Source organism: Salmo salar, chromosome ssa10 (genome assembly GCF_905237065.1).
Source record: "Salmo salar chromosome ssa10, Ssal_v3.1, whole genome shotgun sequence".
Classification (NCBI taxonomy): Eukaryota; Metazoa; Chordata; class Actinopteri; order Salmoniformes; family Salmonidae; genus Salmo; species Salmo salar.
The window spans coordinates 29,925,930-29,935,954 of NC_059451.1; positions in this window are offsets into that span (position 1 = coordinate 29,925,930).

Sequence of the window (10,025 nt, forward strand, 5' to 3'; positions counted from 1 at the left end):
ACTGCTAACTGAAGGACACCGTTCCGACCGAGTTCTCGACCTTAATATTCACAGTCGTGGTTTAATGGAAAACAAAACAAATCTCAATATCGCCGATACAACACACACAGATATTACAGTCCCCCAATACAAATGAAGAGTTAAGTTTTATAAGTGTCAATGCGTGGTAAGTTCATTCATACTTTACACAAACGAAATGCACGCTGGGCATTATACAGATCACTCCCTGGTTTGCCCCGTTCAGTCCTAAAAAAATGTATAATCTGCAACGCCAGTGTAATTTCAGCAAAAAGGAGAACAATTTTGTCCTAACAGTTTAGCTACCATCAAAAGTCTACTTTCAAAGTTAGAAACAATTTGCCGACGGAACGAAATACTACAACACTTCTACATCGAGCATGCGCCGTTGAGAGCAACTTGTTCACAAGCCAGGCGTGAGAAGCAGGGAGGAGGGGCGGAAAAAGAATATTCAAATCAAAACGTTTAACTGGTGGGCTTTACAATTGCGTGTAACCGCTGTCTGCAACAATGTGTCAATTTAGAAGTCCAACAGTAACTCATTGAAGAAAACGTTTTTTTTTGTTAAATAGTCTAGCAACCTGTTTAAAAAGTTGTTTGATTTATGGATTACCCTACTACCCTGAAAATACAGCAAAGCATTGGATATTGCTTAATTAGCTCACTAGCCCAATAGGCCTAAAGAAAAGTCTACCCAAATCACTTAAACACAATTATTTTCAAAGGAAATATGCTGAATGCTGAATGGCTTCTTATTCTGGCCAAATAGGCATAAGCCTTGTGATGATGTGCCTGCCTATGATCTATTTTCTTCAAAACAATCAAATTGTTTGCTACGAACATGGATTTCTATATATAATATTGCTAAAGCATGTTAACATTGTGGGTTTTTTTGGGACAAACTAAATTAAAGTTATACTGCATTCTTCATGAATGGAACACTAGCGTGTTGGTTACATTAACAGCTTTGATTGATTTTATAAAGTGCACTTCTGCTGTGTCCCTTAGATGGCATCATCCCATTCACAATAACCTGGCATTCTACAGTCGCTGTTACTGTATTTTACTCCACACACTCTAGAGTAACTCTTTACCCATAACAATCGGCCTCCTCTCTCTCCCTCTCCTATCTCTCTCACTCACTCCCGCTCTAGCTATCCCTCTCCCATCTCTCTCTCTCTCTCCCTCTCCTGAATCAGCAGTTCCCCAGCTCCATGCAGCAGCCTGCAGAGAAACAGAGTACTGGACTTAATTATACTCCCACATCCACAACTAGCCCTTGCCTTTCTCTATCACTTTCTCCCTCCCTCTCTCTCTCCATTCCCTCTCTGTCCCATAACCAGCCGCTTGCCTTTCTCAATCACCCTCTCTATTTCCTTCTCTCTCCCCTACAACCAGCCCTCTGACTCTCTCTCTCTCCCTCTCTGTCCCATACAACCTCACCCAAAAGCCCTTCTTCCAAGGGAGTGCATAGCCCTTTTCTTGTCCTCTTCATCTCTTACTCCTTTCCAGTTGTGACACACACACACACACACACACACACACACACACACACACACACACACACACACACACACACACACCAGACAGACTGACAAGCAGGCCACACACACACACACCAGACAGACTGACAAGCAGGCACACACACACACACCAGACAGACTGACAGGCAGGCACACACACACCAGACAGACTGACAGGCAGGCACACACACACACCAGACAGACTGACTGACAGGCAGGCAGGCACACACACACACACCAGACAGACTGACAGGCAGGCACACACACACACCAGACAGACTGACAAGCAGGCACACACACACACCAGACAGACTGACAAGCAGGACACACACACACCAGACAGACTGACAAGCAGGCACACACACACCAGACAGACTGACAAGCAGGCACACCCAAACCAGACAGACTGACAGGCAGGCACAGACAGACAGACAGACAGACAGACAGACAGACAGACAGACAGACAGACAGACAGACAGACAGACAGACAGACAGACAGACAGACAGACAGACAGACAGACAGACAGACAGACAGACAGAGACAGTCATCCAGGTGTTTATTGGTCATCTATCAGCAGGTAGCCTCCATAAATCCTCTAACATAGTTTCATCTCATCTGAACATGGGTTAATACACAATCTGGAGCAAGCCATGCACACATACCTGTTTGAGACAATGCACTGTGTTGAGGTAAGGGTTTTCCGTGCGGCTGCCCCCGTCTAGTCTGACAGTGAATTATTAAACACGTCTTTTCAGCTTATGCATTTACACAGCCCACCTGGGTCCAGTGACACAACAAATGCCAACGTGTGTGTGTGTATGTGCGTGCATGCGTCTGTGTGTGTTTGCAGTGTCAGTGCAGTATCAGAGGGCTAGCTAGAGGGGCGCTTTGCTCTGTTGCCAGCCTCTACCTAATGAGTCGTCATATCCTTTAGACTGTAGACACTTTCTGTGTCCACTTTGTCTCAACCTGCTATTGGCTGTGGCTTCTCCAGTGGGCTGGGTCCATTTCCTGTATTGTCCCCAGTGCCAGTAACAGACTGCAGTACTCAGGGGGAGATAAACATAGTCTCACCCGTCTCCACACCCATTTCTTATTTTTCTTCTTCTTCTCTCTCAACTCCTTCCTTTCCCATTTTTCCCTCATCTCACCCTCGTCCTCTCCTCAGGCCCTAGCCCCCTCTAGGGTAGCGAGTTCTAGCCAGGGAAGAGGTTGTGATTGTGGGGGTAAGACTCTCTGTGTGCTGCTGTAAAGCCTCCATTCAATCAAAGCCTTAGGCTGGAGTAGGGAGGGAGGCCAAGTGAGAGGGCATGATGTTGGGTCTGAGTCAGACAGTGAGTGGCCTTTCTGTCAGGGGGATTTCACTGCTCTGTTCAGGGCAGATCTCTCTCTTCCTACAGCATGACTGACCCTCACGTCTGAACTTTCATATGAGACATATGAGACTGTGACTCCACACACATACAAGCGCACTTAGCACACACACCACACACCTACACACACAGAATATATACACGCATACTCCCTCTCACACCTGGAGCTTTACCTTATGCTTTATGCATGTCATTACTCATCTGGTTATCCATAAAGAGAAATAGAACATGTATTCAGGCACTGGTTCATCTGTTTGTATACAACCTCAGAGCATATGAAACATTGGTGCCTGCCTGCCGCCCGGTGTGTGTGTTTGTGGGGGTTGGGCTGGTGTTATGGGAGCACATTCTCCACCAAACTGAACAGAAACAGGGAGCACTAGACTAACATACTCTGATGAAACCGTGGAACACACACGCCGCTCATCTGGGCTAGGGTGCTGGTCTACACATGTCTATACTAATGAAGCCTGTGTTTTCCCAGAGCTGCCACCTGTTCTTCACACAGATGGAGGATTTAGCCAGTCAGCAGAACATTTGGGAAATCTTTCACATCAAACTACCTTCATGAGGACCAAACCAGAAAGTATATCTGAATTACAGTAAAATGAACAATGGGTTTAATTGCTACCCTAGGTCTTCTTAAGTGGCCTGTGAATTGCTCTTCAGCTCTGGATTATATAAACCATTTCCATGCTGTCGGCTAAGTAATGGACAATAAATAAGATAAACAGTCCATCTGTTTGGTTTGTATGCATTACATTTTCTCTGATCACAGACAATGTGCTGTCTTGTAGCCTTGCATGTTTCTTCTGTTGCAGTGATTATGTATAGTGTGTAGAGGTATAGTGCCGTGTTTAATGTATAGTAGTGTATAGTCTAGACACATATATTGCAGTGTATGTTTAGTGTAGTAATCCGCGTGAGTGATAGACGCAGTTGCTCCTTTTCCAATTACATTAGAATGATGGAGATGAACACATGCTCACAAAGACAAGAGTCATAGCCTCAAAGAGAACAGAAGGGAAAGAGGGAGAGAGATGGAGAAAAGTAGAGATGAGAGATAATTACTCAGAGTTATAACCAAACAAAGAGAGAAAGAGCTGTATTTCTAATTTTGAAGAGATTGAGTGAAAGGCAGAGATAGATAAAGGAGAGGGTGAGTTATGACTCTCTCCACCTCCAGTAATGGCAGCAGAGTGGACCCCTTCAGGGCTAGTGTCAGCATCGTCCCTGTGACAGACGACACTGCCCTCACCTTCATTAAATAGTGAAGACGTCTCACTGCCCAACTCACCCGACACCCCGACACACACACACACACTGACACACTGACACACATACCCAGAGACACACATACACAGACACAAATACACACAGAACCCAGTATGCAAGGCAAACCGTCGGGATCAGGCAGGAAGGAAAGTTATACAAAAGATTCTGAGCACTTCATTTTACTGGCAGTTAGCTGAGAACATGATACAGCAGGACCGTTACAACATGGCACAGCTAACATAATACTGAGTTAGCCCACTGAGCTAAACTGTAGTCTGGGAGCAAGTCTTTACGTATCAAGCAAGATTACTCATCACGCAATATAGGTTACCGAACCAGCTACAATCACCTACAGTAATACACAATATACACAAACTATTTTACAGTTTGGAAAATCCATGTACTAATCTATATGATAATAATAGTAGCCTTGCTGCAATATTTTAGCGAGCCCACTCAAACTGTACAGCGCAAAACTATGCACTGTCAGACTGCCTACAGAGATGAGAGGGAGAGAGAGACGGGGAGAGAGAGGGAGAAAGGAAGAGAGAGGGTTATCGGCCTGTAGTGGGTGGACTAGACGATGGAAGGAAAGCGAAGCCTAGCATTACTGTAACTGTACCTTTATAGACGTTACTCAATCATATGAATCACTGGTATACTGTAAGTGTTTATAGTTAAGGGGATAGTGTTGTGACTATTCCACTGCAGTCTTTTAGATACTGTTATGTGTGCGTATGGGGGGGGGGGGTGTTAACTGTAACTGTATATGCCCTTGCTGTTAATACTGTCCATTAGCAATAAAGCACCATCATCATAATAATAATAATAATAATAATAATAATAATAATAATATCTCTACCATGCCAGAGGGTGGTGTCCTATTACTGCTGGATACTAGGTGTGTGTGCAGCCAGGTTGCTCAAGATCCACAGCAAAATTTGACATCCATCCAGGTAAGCAGGACATCGGGAGATGACTTCAAAACCAGCCGCAAGGGCCAACAGTGGACGCTATTACCATCATGTAGGCTTGGGTAGTGGATGGGGTGGTGGGTGGGCATAAGCTGCGAGCTCTGGCTCTGAGGGTCGCATTTTCAATACCAGATCTAGGCACTCTTTCATATATATATATTTTTTTACCTTAACCCTTACCTTAACTAGGGCTGTTGCAGTGACTGTATTACCGCCACACCGGCGGTCACGAGTGATGAAGGCAGTCAAATTCCACGTGATCATTTAGTCACAGTGATTAGGCTTCTCCAAGCTCTGATGCTGCTGATGGTCATTAGTAGCCTACTAAACTTGCTAACTGCCTGGTACTCAGCACTCTGTTGTCCCTCTAATCACTCTGACATCAATGCAAATATATTCGAAGATCTAATCAAACACTTCATGAGAGCCCATAAGCTCATGTTGTGCAACATTGGTACCATAGCGCCAAGTCTAGGTCCAAGAGGCTTCTAAACAGCTTCTACCCCCAAGCCATAAGACTCCTGAACATCTAGTCAAATGGCTACCCAGACTATTTGCAGTGCCACCCCTCCTCACCCCCTCTTTACACCACTGCTACTCTCTGTTGTCATCTATGCATAGTCACTTTAATGACTCTACCTACATGCACATACTACCTCAACTAACCGGTACCACCCTGTATATAGTCTCGCTATTGTTACTTTACTGCTGCTCTTTAATTACTTGTTACTTGTATGTCTTATTCTTATCTGTATTTTTTTTAAACTGCATTGTTGGTTAGGGGCTCGTAAGTAAGCATTTCACTGTAAGGTCTACACCTGTTGTATTCGGCGCATGTGACTAATCAAATTTGATTTGATTTCTATAGGCTATGTAATTGCGGGAGAAAACAACAGAGTGGTGGCCGCTAATAAAAAGAGGAGGATCAGCTTTCTGTAGGCTAGGCCTACTATATTTATTTCTCAACTTTCCTAATATTAAGCACATTGCTTATCTTTACAATTGGCATGAAAATAAACCACGGGGAAAGGCGTCATCCATTCGCTATTTAAGTGCAAATATTACATGTATTTTTTTCCCGCTGCCCCTTTCGATATGCTTGATAATGGTTCATTCTAAATCAAAACAAATGTCACACATATATTACTTAGTATATGTAAATGATGCCCAGCATAAGAAACAATGCCTTTTTTTTGCAATTTGTTCAATCATAGTCGCACACCTCATGTAGCCTAGCCCATATGTTTTAATAAGATTTGTATCACAACTAAAGTGGCCAAATAACTAATTACAATTAAGCACATGAATCTGCTTTACAAGGGGTGTAGAGCCTAACTTGCATATATAAGCACCGCGTGAGTTTTAAGTTTGGGGAAGATCATTTTTTACCATAAAAGCGCACCTTTTATAGTAAAAGCATTACATGCATAATTGCATTTGCAGTCACTTTTGATAATGGTGTTTTCAACTAATGGAACTTTTTGTGCTTATAGCCTACTACCAAGTGCGCATTGCTGCGCTTATAATGTGAAGAAATAGCCTAATAGTTTATCAACATCTTAAGCTAAACGTTCTGATCTGTTGCGTCAGCCTCATTGCATAGAAACATGTTTTTTGATGCTAGTGGTTGAATTAATTTGGGATCTATCGCATCCCACAACTGTCCCAGACTGGTTGGAATATTTATTTCTCGCACAGAATAGAATAGGTCGACTTTTGTACTTTGGGGGATAGTACATTGACATATGCTAGTGCTTTTGCTGTTAGTAAAAACTACTCATCTTGGCTGACGAAAAGTAAATGTGGACAGTTCATCCAATATCTTCAAAATGCACCTCGGAATTGGATAAGGACGTGTGCAGTTGCGTCCCCGATGTGTCTGTCTTCACTTGTAGCCTGTTAAAAAGACCCGATCAGTTGACGGAGAGGTGTGTGTGTGTGTGTGTGTGTGCTATAAACGTGAATGTGTGGACTTTTTTAGGGTGCATTATGGCCACACAGAGGCATTATCAAGTGCTTGACAAATTGTGAATAAGAGACTATTGGAGTGTGTACAGCCTGCGCAAAACACTAAGCAGTTCAAGCAACTTTTTTCAAATCATCATTAGTCTCTCATCAAGCAGACCTACAATGTATTAAAAATATAAACATATAGCCCAACGTTTGTAGAACAACTAAAGTTACATTAATAACTCTAAATTAAGCATAAAGGAGTACCTATTTCTTTGTTAACCGCTTGACACAGAACAGCCACCTCAAATCATTTGGAGAAAATATTGATATTTTATTCAGCTTTGTTCAATTGTATTCTTCATACTATAAAATAATGCCACGGAATTCTAAGCAAATCTTGTCTGCTAATGGAACTAGTGTAGCCCACAGCCATTTGCATAGCCACATCAGGACCTAACATAAGGACAACTCAGAGTACTCTTTTCTTTTGAAATAGACTACATTTTCTTTTTTATCATGCTTCTTCAGACCTGTCTAAAATAAATAATGGATTTATTGTGAAGGTGTTGGCTATATTACATGGATTTATTAGACTTTTTAAAATGGAAGCCAGGAGATGCTAAATGTGTTCAATTACCGTTAGACCAACGGTTATTTGCTTGACAGTCACAGGCAGCGCCAAAGCCCTAACCTTAATCATTCAAAATGAATCCCTAAACTTAACCGTGGATTTTGTTTTAACCCTATCCCAAATTTGATGTTTAGGGACAAACGTTGGATTCTGCAGTGAGACTGTGAGAGCTTGTTGCAGCGTGTGTGTGTTTAACTACTGTTGTGGGGACCAGAAGTCCGCACAAGAATAGTAAACAAACAAAAATTGGACCAACTGGGGATATTTTGTTAGTCTCCACTAGGTCAAATGCTATTTCTAGGTGGTTTAGGGTAAAGGTTAGATTTAGTGTTAGGCTTAGAATTACGTTTAGGGTTTGGGTTAGGTTTAGGGTTAAGGTTAGGTTTTTGGGTAAGGGTAAGAGTACGGGTTAGGGAAAATAGGATTTTGAATGGGACTGAATTGTGTGTCCCCACAAGGTTAGCTGTACAAAACTGTGTGTGTGTGTGTGTGGTACAGCGTGGCATAAAAATACTTGTTTCTATGTGTGTCAAATCCATTACACACTGCATGCCCATGTTAATTTATTATACAGTAGCAGCAAGGCCTACGTTATTCACAGACAGACAGACCCACGTGCAACCCTAGTGAAATTAGCAAATAGCTGGAGCAGCGTGTGAGGGTCGCTGATCACACACACACACACACACACACACACTCTGATAAGACGCAGCCCAGAGGATGCCTGCCACGGTGAGGTTTGATTATTGGTTTTAACCAATGTTTTTTTTCTGGTGCGACACTCTCTCCCAATCTCCTTCTCACACTCTCTCTAACGCATGCACGCCCATACCCACGCGCACATACGCACACACACACACACACACACACACACACACACACACACACACACACACACACACACACACACACACACACACACACACACACACACACACACACACACACAGAAAAATACTTCCTGTCTTTGTTCCACACACTGAAGACGATACAATCTGTAACTGGACTCTCTGGTTCCTTTCATGTCCGCCAGATCGCCTGTCGTCTGGACACACACACACCCTGTCATCTGCAGCATAGGGAGGCAGAAATGGGCAACACCTGCAGTGGTCTGTATTCACGGATGCCAAGGTAATCCAGGCTTCCCCAAATATTCGACCAATACATTTAAAAAAAATAATTAAACAGTTTATCTTTCTTCAGTGCTTTCTGAATGTTCAATTTGCTGAATGTATCTCACAAGAGAAATCATCCGGGTGAGGGAAATGTGCCACTCTCTCTCGGTGTGTGTAGCCCATCTATCTGATGCTGTCAGGACAAACATAGTACGACATGTTGCCGCCGTAGCGTTTCATTGATTGATGCCAGCAAGCATTTGGCCTCCCTTGATAAAAATAAATAAATAAAAATTGCCAATCAGCATTGAGCTGAGCTCAACTGTGGGTAGTCCTGGCGCGACAAAACCACCCCTAAGGGAGGCCAGTTTGGATTTGGCTTCACGCCAATCAAATCACATCAAAAGCAAAATGTCATTGTCAGAAATATATGTCTGTTTCTGGTCTGCTCATGTTGTTACTCTGCAGTAGCTAGCTAGCTAAATCAGCCCTTTCCTAAGCCATGGATGGAGATGGACTTGTCGTTTTGACTTAATTCTCTGTACAGACCAATGATTATAACAGCGACTCTGATCTAATCATAAACTCATATATTGTGCTATGGGCCTGAGATGATTGAAGTTTAATATGTAGCCTAGATGTTGCCTTGTAGGTTGACGTTAACAAGCTAACACACACACACACACACACACACACACACACACACACACACACACACACACACACACACACACACACACACACACACAGAAATCAGTATAATGGACAGCCACATGTTATTTAGGAACATTGATTGAACTAAATAGTTTTTAGTATCTTTAAGTTTGTTTTCACTTTAATTTCTCAAAAACAGGTTATAGGCTACATGTGCACCACCGTTTCAGAACAGTAGGCAAAATGAATAATTAAAAGGTGAAAATAGACCAAATGATTAGGGGGAGGCACATGGGCTACTAATAGCTCAGTACACAACATACACTTAGTATTACTTTCTTAGCTACAGCATACATATCTCCCTGGCATATTACATCATTTATGCAGCAGCATATAAGACATTTTTGGACTCACCTTGTTGTGATGTGCTCACTTGAACAGGATGGTGGCGTGGTGGTCCTTCGTGGGCAAATTTTGTCATCAAAGAAAGAGCACTGAGCTAGGCTGA